This window comes from Cotesia glomerata, linkage group LG10 (assembly GCF_020080835.1).
Source record: "Cotesia glomerata isolate CgM1 linkage group LG10, MPM_Cglom_v2.3, whole genome shotgun sequence".
NCBI lineage: Eukaryota > Metazoa > Arthropoda > Insecta > Hymenoptera > Braconidae > Cotesia > Cotesia glomerata.
The window spans coordinates 3,158,996-3,170,727 of record NC_058167.1 but is presented as its reverse complement, the minus strand read 5'-3'; positions in this window follow the sequence as shown (position 1 = coordinate 3,170,727).

Here is an 11,732-nt window from a genome sequence, read left to right as displayed (position 1 = left end):
AGTAATTTAACATAAAAAAATAATAAAAATAGTAGCATATGATATTTTTGTAGTTTTATTGGAAAATATTATAAATTTTTATTAGTGTTATCTTTGACCGCGGATATCTTTGAAGCCGTTAATCTGGAGGAAACTTTGGTTTTCAGACGTTTTTGTAGAGCGTAAAATCTCCTACAAATATCATTTTTAGATTTCTGTTGTTATGATGAACCGTTCCAAAGTAATAATAAAATTAAAAAATTAAGGGTAAAAATTTTCTCCCGTGTTATTTAAATGGAGAAAATAAAAGAAATGGATACAAGCAAATCTTACTATTGATATTAAGAGCTTCACACATGGGCGCCAAAATTTTTGTTTTTTTAGGTATACTATCAATTTTTTAGACACCATTAAAGAAAAAAAAAAAAAAAAAATTCGTCTTTTTTTTTGAAACACCCTAATGTATATATATATATAGAGTATATATATATATATGATATACTATATATCCTGCTATATGCCATATATAAGCAGTATATACTATATATATATATATATATATATATATATATATATATATTCATATATAATGTATATGTACATTATAATAATTATTATTATTTAATAAGAGCCTCTACTACTAGCAGTTTGCAAGCTCAGCGACCTTGCAATAGTTTATATTACCGTTACTACTACTACTGCTAGCGCTGCGGACTCACACATACACACACACGTTACCCCCACCTCAAAGGAGTGGGATGCGCCAAAGTTGCACCATACTGCTTTAAATATAAATAATATATAAAGATTATGGGTTCTACATATCAACATTATTAATAAATTTTATTATTATTAATGGTTACTTATAATCCCTAAACATAATTTAAATGTAAGTTAACACTTAAATATCGCAGTGTTCGAACGGGCGCGCGGCTATTCTTTTGCGTGGGGTCATCGAGGTCCCGTGTTCGAATCCTATATAATTTTTTTTTTCTTTTTTTTTTCAATAAAAATTTTTAGCATATTTTTTTTATACTTTATTTATTACAGAAGCAATAATATAAAATTGATTCTCATAATTGTTATTCTTGTAAATTTTTTTTTATTGTAATTGTTACTATTATTATTATCATCATCGTTGTCATTAATATTATTATCATGGTTTAATTAACAATGTTCGAAGCCTTCACAATGTTCTTTTTTTTTTTAATAAAATTTTAGTAAGGTAAAAGACCCAGTTATTGATACTAGCCTAGTTGATTGACACTTGCAATTTTATTCTAATTTAAAAAATAAATTATTTTAAAGAAACTAATTATCTTAAAATTTATAATTTAAAAATTTTATTTATTAATTTATTATAGTCGATTTGTTTTATTTAATTGAAATAAAACTCCAAGTGTCAATAACTAGTTCAGTGTCAATAACTAGGTCTTTTACATTATAATAAAATTAAAAATGTTCGTATTAATTTTATCAATATTTGATTTATTATTATTAGTATTGATTTTTACAAACTCAATGTTTTTTTACGAAAGTGTTACTGAGTTAGTGTGAGTCTCCAATGTTTTTCCTAGTAGTAACCGTCGTTCGGCAGCTTTTGTTTTTGCTCGCGTATCAATATCTTTGTCTGAAAAGCGCGCATTTTTTCTTATATATTCACTGTTAGCCATCGATAGAAGTGTATCGTTCAGCGTTCAAGGTATTTCCCATTATTGTAAGCCTACGTTTACAGTTTTTCAATAATTATAATAATATTTTTAATTACTTTTCTTTTCTTATTTCTTTAAATTAGTGTATAGTCATTTAAATAGTAAATAAGTCGTGATTTCTTGACAGATTATTCGCGGTTGTGTGGCATTTGTCTCGGGATTATTTAATACGTGGTACGGGATTTTTAGTTTATTAATCACTACTTTGTGACGGATTCTTTGGGATTGTGTGATTTGTGTACCGGATTGTGTGATTAGCGACTTAGTATTGTATGTGCTGTACATCATTTGTGTGACTCGTGATTTGGGAATATTGTATACGCGACTTAGAATTTTTTATTTATTATTCGTAATTGCATAACGGATTATTCGGGATCGTGTAACGCATTTCGGGATTGAGTGACCTGCGTGTGGAGATTGTGTAAGCTGTACGTTCGGGTTGTGTGTATCGTAGGTCAGGGTTGTTTGTGCTGTAGGTCAGGATTGTACAATTTATGATTTAGGATTTTTGTATGCGTGCGTCGGGATTTAGCTGTAAGAAATTATAAGTCCTGTTTTACGTGGTTTGTTGATTATCTGATCGGTCATCCGTGACTCATGATTCTTTTTCTCAGTGAAATCGTATCATTGACGTATTTCGATTAATTTTCGATAAGTTGTTTATGTAGTATTTTTTCCAATATTTTTTTTTCTGTATTATTTACTGTCTTTTTTACTAATGTCTGAGCCTGTGAAAAAAAAGCCGAGATCGGCCAAAATTTCCCAGCATCAATGGTACGATATTTACCCAGAGTGGCGTCAATGGGTTCGGGAAGTTCCTTCGGACCCCTCGAAATACTTTTGCACTGCGTGTAAAGCCTCGCTGTCGTGCGGATGCAGTGAAATTTTGCGCCATTCAACGTCTCGAGGGCATATAAAAAATATGCAATTGCTGATTCAGGAATCTACAAATATCGAGAACACGACGTCTTCTGCGTCTGTTCAGCAAGCAGTTTGTTCTTCTAATTCAAAATCTTCTTTAGCTGATAGTGATGCTGAGTTTGATTTTAAAGAAAGGGTACAAATTGCTGAACTTCGTTTCGCGACTTTTTTAGCCGAAAATAACCTCTCGTTATCGATAGCTTCGCAAATGTTAAATTTATTTAAAACGATAGGGAAAAAGCCTGCCGTGTTACAGGCTATGAAGGTGGGAAAAACTAAAGCGAGTAAACTTATTGATAATGTTCTTAGCGTAGTTGAAACCGACCGTATGACCAAAATATTACGCGAAAATAATTTTTCGATTCATTTAGATGAAAGTTCGGATTGTACGAACGATAAATGGATGGTGGTCATGGTGCGTTACGTTGAGCCAAATATGTTGACAGTTACAACAGAATTATTACAATTAATTCATTTAGATGCAACTAACTGCTAAGCCAGTGAACTATTTAAGTCGCTGAAAAAAGAATTTTGGAGAAAACAGATTCCATTATCCAACATAGTTGGCTATGCGAGTGATAATGCATCGGTTATGATGTGCAACTATTTATCAGTTCGTAAATTGTTATCGGAAAATTGACCCAAACTTGTTACGATACCGTGTATCTGCCATTCTCTCGCGTGAAGTAACAGCGCTGCATACGTCGTGATTCCAGACGAAATCAATAGTTTTATTAAAAATATCGCGTCATTTCTAAATGCTAGCCCCAAAAGAACAGCCATCTTTCGCGAATTTCAAAAAACCTTTCAGGATCGTCCGACGAAAATAACGAGATATGCCGAAACAAAATGGTTGTCGCGCCATTCCGCAATTGATAACATTTTAAAAAATTGGGATACACTGATTGCTTTTTTGACTGAACAGTCATTTGAAAATGGAAAACAAGCAGGTGACCTCCTTGAAATTTTAAAAATGCCATTTACGAAAGCATACATGCTTTTTTTGCATTTCGCACTCAATTTTTTTAACAAATTAAACGCTTATTTTCAACATGAGCGAACATTAGTTCACTGTTTGCAACCAGTTTCGAAAGAAATGCTTATGGTAATTCTCCAGAAATTTCTGAAACCTGAAATGTTAAAACCAGAAATATTCGATACAAATGTACGTCACATCAATTTCGGAATTCGCGCGAATCAGCGTAATTTAAACGAAATTGATGTTGGTTATAATTGCAAAGAATATTTGGTTGAAAAAATATCTGAAGGGATTTCACAAGCGGAAGTCAACACATTCCGTCAAAAATGCACTGTGTTCTACGTTACTGCGGCAAATCAAATCGTCAAAAGGCTTCCGTTCGATGACCCGTTTTTAAAAAGTTTGGCGGTATTTAAGGGATATTCCGCGTTATTCAATGAGGATCGTAAGGAGACACTCGCGTGCGTAATTAACGTTTGCCGTCATTTGCGCGTTACCGACGAAGAAAGTGTCACTCGTGAATGGCATTCCTTGTACCACGAAAATAAACTTGAGAAGGAATAATGGTACAAATTGCAATTCGACGAAATGTGGATCGCAATTTGCTCTGTTACTAATTCTGATGGTTCTTTTCGGTATAAAACTTTGCGTTTATTACTGGGTATAGTGAGGATATTACCTTTTTCAAATGCTGCGGCTGAAAGAGCGTTCTCACTTATCCCAGACATAAAAACAAAGAAGAAGAATGGTCTTCAAGCGAGTACACTGAATTCTCCTTGCGTTGTAAAATCAGCTATAAGTGCTAAGGAGGACAGTGCGACCAGTGTAAATATAGATAGGGAACATCTTTCGAAAATGGACGCGAAAAATTTATACAGTAAGGCAGGTACAAAATCAGAAGAAAAACTTCACTTGCAAACTTACAACCCAAATGATAACTGAGCTAATTAAAAATTTATGGAATAGGTTACATTTTTTTTTATTTATTTTTTTTTTTTTGAATGTTAGTGCAATATTTTGGCTGTAAATTTGAATATTTCTTTTGATTTTGTCGTGGATTACACCTACTGGGGATATCACGTTAAAAACAATGCGTACCATTGTATCTCACCCCATGGGTGACGTGGAAAGAGATACAAAAAAAAATATGCCAAAAATTTTTATTGAAAAAAAAAAGAAAAAAAAAATTATATAGGATTCGTACACGGGACCTCGATGACCCCACGTAAAAGAATAGCCGCGCGCCCGTTCGAACACTTTGCGATATTTAAGTGTTAACTTACATTTAAATTATGTTTAGGGATTTTAAGTAACCATTAATATTAATAACATTTATTAATAATGTTGATATGTAGAACCCATAATCTTTATATATTATTTATATTTAAATTATATATTTATTATTTATTATTTAATTTATATATTATTATTAATAAAAACATACTTTTTAAAACCAAAAAAAAAAACATCTTACGAGAGGAACATGTTAATTTATATTTAAATTGTATATAAGGATTTCGAGAACCCTTAACAGAAATAACATTTATTAATAATGTTGATTGACCCGTAATAATAACAATAACAATAATAATATTAATAATAATAATATTAGCAATAATGATGACCACAATGATAATAATAGTGACGTTTACAATAAAAAAAAATTTACAATAATAACAATTATGAAAGTAAATTTTATATTGTGGTTTGTGTAAAAAAAAGTATGAAAGAAATATACCAAAAATTTTTATTAAGAAAAAAAAAAAAAAAGATAAGATTCGAACACGGGACCATGATGACCCGACGCAAAAGAATAGCCACGCGCCCATTTGAACACCTTACGAGCTGTAAGAGTTAACTTATATTCAAATTGCGTGTGGGAATTTCAAATAACAATTAATAATAATAACATTTATTAATAATATTGATACGTAGAACCCATAATCTTGATGATGATGATGATGATGATGATGATGATGATGATGATGATGATGATGATGATGATGATGATGATGATGATGATGATGATGATGATGATGATGATGATGATGATGATGATGATGATGATGATGATGATGATGATGATGATGATGATGATGATGATGATGATGATGATGATGATGATGATGATGATGATGATGATGATGATGATGATGATGATGATGATGATGATGATGATGATGATGATGATGATGATGATGATGATGATGATGATGATGATGATGATGATGATGATGATGATGATGATGATGATGATGATGATGATGATGATGATGATGATGATGATGATGATGATGATGATGATGATGATGATGATGATGATGATGATGATGATGATGATGATGATGATGATGATGATGATGATGATGATGATGATGATGATGATGATGATGATGATGATGATGATGATGATGATGATGATGATGATGATGATGATGATGATGATGATGATGATGATGATGATGATGATGATGATGATGATGATGATGATGATGATGATGATGATGATGATGATGATGATGATGATGATGATGATGATGATGATGATCATATTATTGTTGAAGGTGCCATAGGTGAATAAATCCATTTCGTCTCGGAAATTGGGCTCCCACTTATGTTCTTTGATTGCATATTTTTTAAAATGTGAATAGTTAAGTTTTATATTATTTAAGACACCCATTTCCAAAATCTGGTACACAATGTCAAACCGTCCAAGAAAGGCAGCTAAATGAATTGGTTCAACGCCATCGCAAGCTTTCACCATCGGATCAACGCCGTATTTTCCACGTAGCTTTACCACCATGTTAAAATCACCGTCTAAGCACGCATAGTGTAAAGCCGTGAATCCTGCATATTGTCCAGTGAATTGTGCAGCTCCAAAATTTTGTCCATTAGCCAATAAACAACCAACGATATAAATCCAGTTGCTTTTTGCGGCTAAATAAATGTCAGGAAGTTCAATTTTATTATCACGGTTACATAGTTTAAAATAATTACGTATGTCGTGTTCAATTTCATTAAATTTCGTTCCTTTGTACAATTTCATGTTAAGTTCGTAACCTTTTTTCAAATTTATAAATTTAGCCATGATTAGATATTTAATTTTCGTATGGAAGATTTACTTTGAAAACTATTATGAGAAAATATGAGAGAGGTTAATTCACTTTTCAAGATACACTTTTGCAAATAATTTTGATTATTACTGTTCACTTTGATAGATTTTATGAATCATGTAATATGTCAAAAATTCACTACAGAACTTTTATAGAATAATAAACTATTCAGCAATGAAATCACTAATATTCTTTGAAAAAAATTTGGTGATGAATTTTGATATTTTTCTCGAATGTTCCTCTCAACAATCACTATGAAACTGAACCTTAAAAATCTTGCTTACAGTACACTGGGCCCGCGTGACTGGGCCTTTCCCCCACTATACTTCTGACTAAAAAGCGCATGCGCCGGCTTTACATTTGCAAGTAAAGGTTAGAGGAGGGGAGCAAAATAGGGTACCCTGAAAATTAAAAAAAAAAGTGTGTGTGTACTTATGTACGCACGTTAGAAGTTATACTTCTTTGACGTAACAAGATAAAAATCTTTCTAAATATTTTATCTATCGCGTTATCCTACGTTTGTAGAAAAAACGACACTAATAATAGAAAAAAAGGTATTTAATACATCGAAAGTTTTATTATAACGCATTGTCTAGTTAAATAAAGTTTATTTAAATATCATAAAAAAATTATTTCTACATAATTGAAAAAATCTGGAAATCGGTTGACCCTGCGGGTCAACCCTAGAACTTCCTGCTAAGTTTGCATTTCAAGCACCTTAGAATGTGTTTTTTGATTAATATTTGAGCTTTTCAAGCTCAAAGCGCAGTTTTTCACATTTTGAGCTCCTCGAGCTCCAAATGTATTTATTAAACAACTGTAACTTTTGAGTGCGTCGTTCGATTTTGTTTTTTGAAAAAGCATTCGATGCAGTTTTCAATGCAAAAACAGAAAATGTACAAGTTTTTATTGATCGGTAAAAGAAACTGGAAAATATCTTAAAAAAATACCGAAAAAAAAAAATTTTGTGAATTTCTAAACAACTATAACTTTTAAATGCGTCGTTCGATTTCCTTTCGAATGACGTGTCGTAGAACTCAATCGGTTGATTCGTTTTTGAGAAACCGTACGACAAAAACTTATTGACACACACACACACGGCCGGACACCTCGGCGGGAATAATCAGAATGGCTTCCTGGGACCTTAAAACGTGGACATCCGATGAAAACTCGACTTTTAAAAATCGGACCGAAATCAATAACTTCCCATTATTAAAAATTTTCAATTTTTTTAGTGGGAAGTTAAAAATATATATTTATATGAAATATCGTGAATACAGTTGCCAGATCTCACGCAAACATACGTAGATGTACTTATTTTTATTTTGTTGGTAACTTTTTTTAAAAAACTAAAATGTTGAGTAGCTAACTTCAGGGTGTCGGTTTTTCGTGACGGTGTGCGCGCCCATCGTAAAAATTTACCCTCATCACTTTTACCTAACGCGCCAAAAGAAGTATAACTTCAAAAATATCTGGAAAACGGTTGACCCTGCAGGCCATACCTGGAATTTCCCGTTATGTACACTGATAGAAGGATTTATTTGTATTAAATAATACTTGTTAATAGTTAAAAAATCATTTATTAGAAACTACTTTTTAGTATTAAACAAATATTTCTTAGTATTTAAAATGATTTGTTTGTATTTAATAAATCTGATAGTCATTTATTGATTACTAGCTGTTACTCGCCCACTTTGCTGGGCGCTTTATAAAATTGCATTTTTAGATCTGGACTTGAAATTTAATTAGAGTATTGTTTTGACTTGTATAGACTCCCAATTCTATCAAATTGGCATACACCTTTTATCCATGTAATTATTCTATCTAATATTTATTGTAACTTTCAATGTGCAATCATTATGACATTCCCGTGTCTTTCTTACAAAAATGAATAATAATTAATATGAAAAAAAAAATTTGTAATGAGCATTGAAAGTTTCAGTTGAAGAAATTGCACGTCTCATAAGTGAAGAAATCTGCCTAGTATATAAACATAACCAATATAATTAAAAAATTTGTTTTAAACAAATGACAATCAAATAGAATAAATTTAGTTACAATAAAAATTCATTATTTCTAAGTTAAAAAAATATAGGTTCGGGATAAGTAATCACCATCATATCATATATTAATACCTTCTCCGAAACACGCTGCATCTTATGGTATAAGTATTATTCCGATCGGTTCCGTAGTCTTCGCAGTATAACCGGACAAAAAAACCGGCTCTCCATTTATTAGTATAGATTAATAAATTTTTTTTAATTCTAAGAAATATTTTTTAAGGACTAAAAATGGCTTCTAATAGATGATTTGTTAAATATTAACAAATATTTTTAATTATAAACAAATCCTTCCATCAGTGTACGAGTTTGAAACCCTCGAATAATAATCTATTCCGAAGTTTTGATTCCTCGAGCTCAATAACACAAATCCTATACTTTTTCGAGCTCGAAAACCTAGTGGATGTTGAAAAAAATACTTTTTTCTAAAGTTTGAATTGCAATATCTTCCGATCGAATCAAATGTTTTGTATGAGGCTTGAAACATTCGACGTAGTTTTTCAAGCACAAAGAGATTATTCATTAACTAACAAACGATTCGATGTAATATTATGAAACTATGTCAAAAAACACTTGGAATTTCTAAAATTAAATATCTTACATACGAATTGGACGATTTTGAAGAGATTGACGGCGTTCGATGCAGTTTTTCGAGCATTAATAGTTATTTTATAACATAAAATATGGTCTAAACAGAAATTTTGAAGTTATTAGAAAAAAACATTTTTTTCAAAATTTTTCGTCAACGATTGTATAAGAAAACCACAGAAAAAAAAGAAGAGTCACATTTTGCGGTTTATTTAAGTCGAAAAAAATAGGCAATGAAGTAAAATTGGCAAAGAGTCTCTAGAAATCAGTATCTTTGCGGATATCACCCAGTGCTCAAAAAGTGAACTTACTTAACGAGCATAACGAAAAAATATTCCTCTTCAATCAAATAATTTTTAACTTCCCGCTAAGAAAATCAAAGATTTTCAAAAATCGGAGTTATTGTTTTCACCCCGTTTTGCAGAAATCGAGTTTTCATCAGATCTCGACGTTTGAAGGTTATAGGAAGCTTCGCTGACTACTCCCGCGAGTTTGTCACTCTGTGTGTGTGTGTGTGTGTGTGTGTGTGAAAGTATGTGAACCGCTTATAACTTTTGAACGGCTCATCCGATTTTATCGCGGTTGGTGCCATTTGAAAGGGCTTGGCCAAACTTAGATTTTAAGTATAATTTGGACCGATTCGGATCAGTAGATTTTGAGAAATCTTAAAAAAACTAAGAAAAAAAATTTTTTCAAATGTAGTTTTTTTTGGATAACTTTTAAACGGCTCCACCGATCAATTTCAAAAACTGATCAGCTCTAGACAATAAAAAACCACATCGATAACCACCAAGCTGGTCGAAATCGTTTAATTCGTTCGAGATGTAGTGAACGAAAGAAAACTGAAAAAAGTGTTTTTTCGAAATTACTCCAAAATTTCTGGTTCGATCAATCGAAACCTGAAAATTCTTCATGAGGCTGATAAAACTGCGTCGAATGCCGCCAGCCGCGTGAAAATCGGTTGATCCATTCTAAAGTTATTGCGGTTTGAAAATTGCAAAAGTAGAGTTCTACGAAACTTCTATCAGACTTTTGAGCTCGAAGAGCTCAAATGCATAGAAATACTATCTCTTTGAGCTCAGTGAGCTGAAAATATCACATAAATTATATTTTGAGCTCAAAAATATCGAAAACATCACAAGTACAATTTTAAGCGCCCAGGTATGGAATTAGCGGGAAGTTGCAGGGATGGCCTTTAGGGTGAACCGTTTTACTAATTTTTTTTTTTTTTTAGTGTGAAAAAAATTAACATCCTACTCTAATTAAAACGCCTGAACAAACACTAATATCTACACATAAAAACTGGCTTGATATGAATATGGCCTGTGACTTTGTCAAAAACTCATCAACTAGAACACAAGGCCACCTGTTAATAGTTAACAAAGAGAGTTTTTGCCAGCTATCCACAAGATGATAAAAAATTAATAACAGATCTTTCATATGAAAATTTTTCGTGTCGGTAGAATATATCCATAGACTCGCATACAGAGAAATATTAAATTATCAACATGAGAGTGACTTCAAAGGTAACCTCTATGAGATCGGGGACGTTGCAATTTCGATAGGCTTCCGGTCTGGCACTCGAGATAACCAGAATATTCAATAGACTTGTTTCTCTCTCTATCTGATTCCTCGTTTCACTCGGACTCATGACACTCGTAAAACCAGGAATCACGACGATAATACGCTTGAATCCGTATGGTTGATAGATATTTGAAAGGAATTCAACCCTCTCCGGACAACATGATTCTCTATATCTCTTCGATCGTATCCCAATCTCTATCATCTGAATATAACATACTGACATTACAAACATGTTTCATACAATTATGTACACATACCAACAATATGTCACGTTATATTTGTGTACTCTGCATGTATACACAGCAAATTTATATGGTATGGAAATATCTGTAGATGCAAACCTCTAATAACAGATATCTATAACACCTGCGGTAAATTCTCTGTGTCAACTCAAGAATTTGGGGATTGCGTTGCGAAATTCTCTAAGATATCCGTGGCTGGTCACGTCTGTCAGCATGTGCTTCTGCAAAGTCTTGTAGGATAACTTTTGAATAATTTAACACGATTTAATACTTCTCATTGGTTATATGCATCAGTATGCTGACAGCTAATAGTATATTACAACCCAAGGCCAGAAAGTTGGATTTCCTGGCGTATGGGATATGATGGCCGAGGGGTAGCTGAGGCCATCATATCACATACGTCAGGGTATCCAACATTCTGGTCATGGGTAGTATACTATTTTTCTTGATCTCCAGCTGAAAGTACGCAACCCCGGGGAAGGGGTTTTGCAAAACCGAGGTGAAGCCGAGGTTTTGCCGGGCATGAGGGGAGCGCCGCCTCTAGTACTATTTTA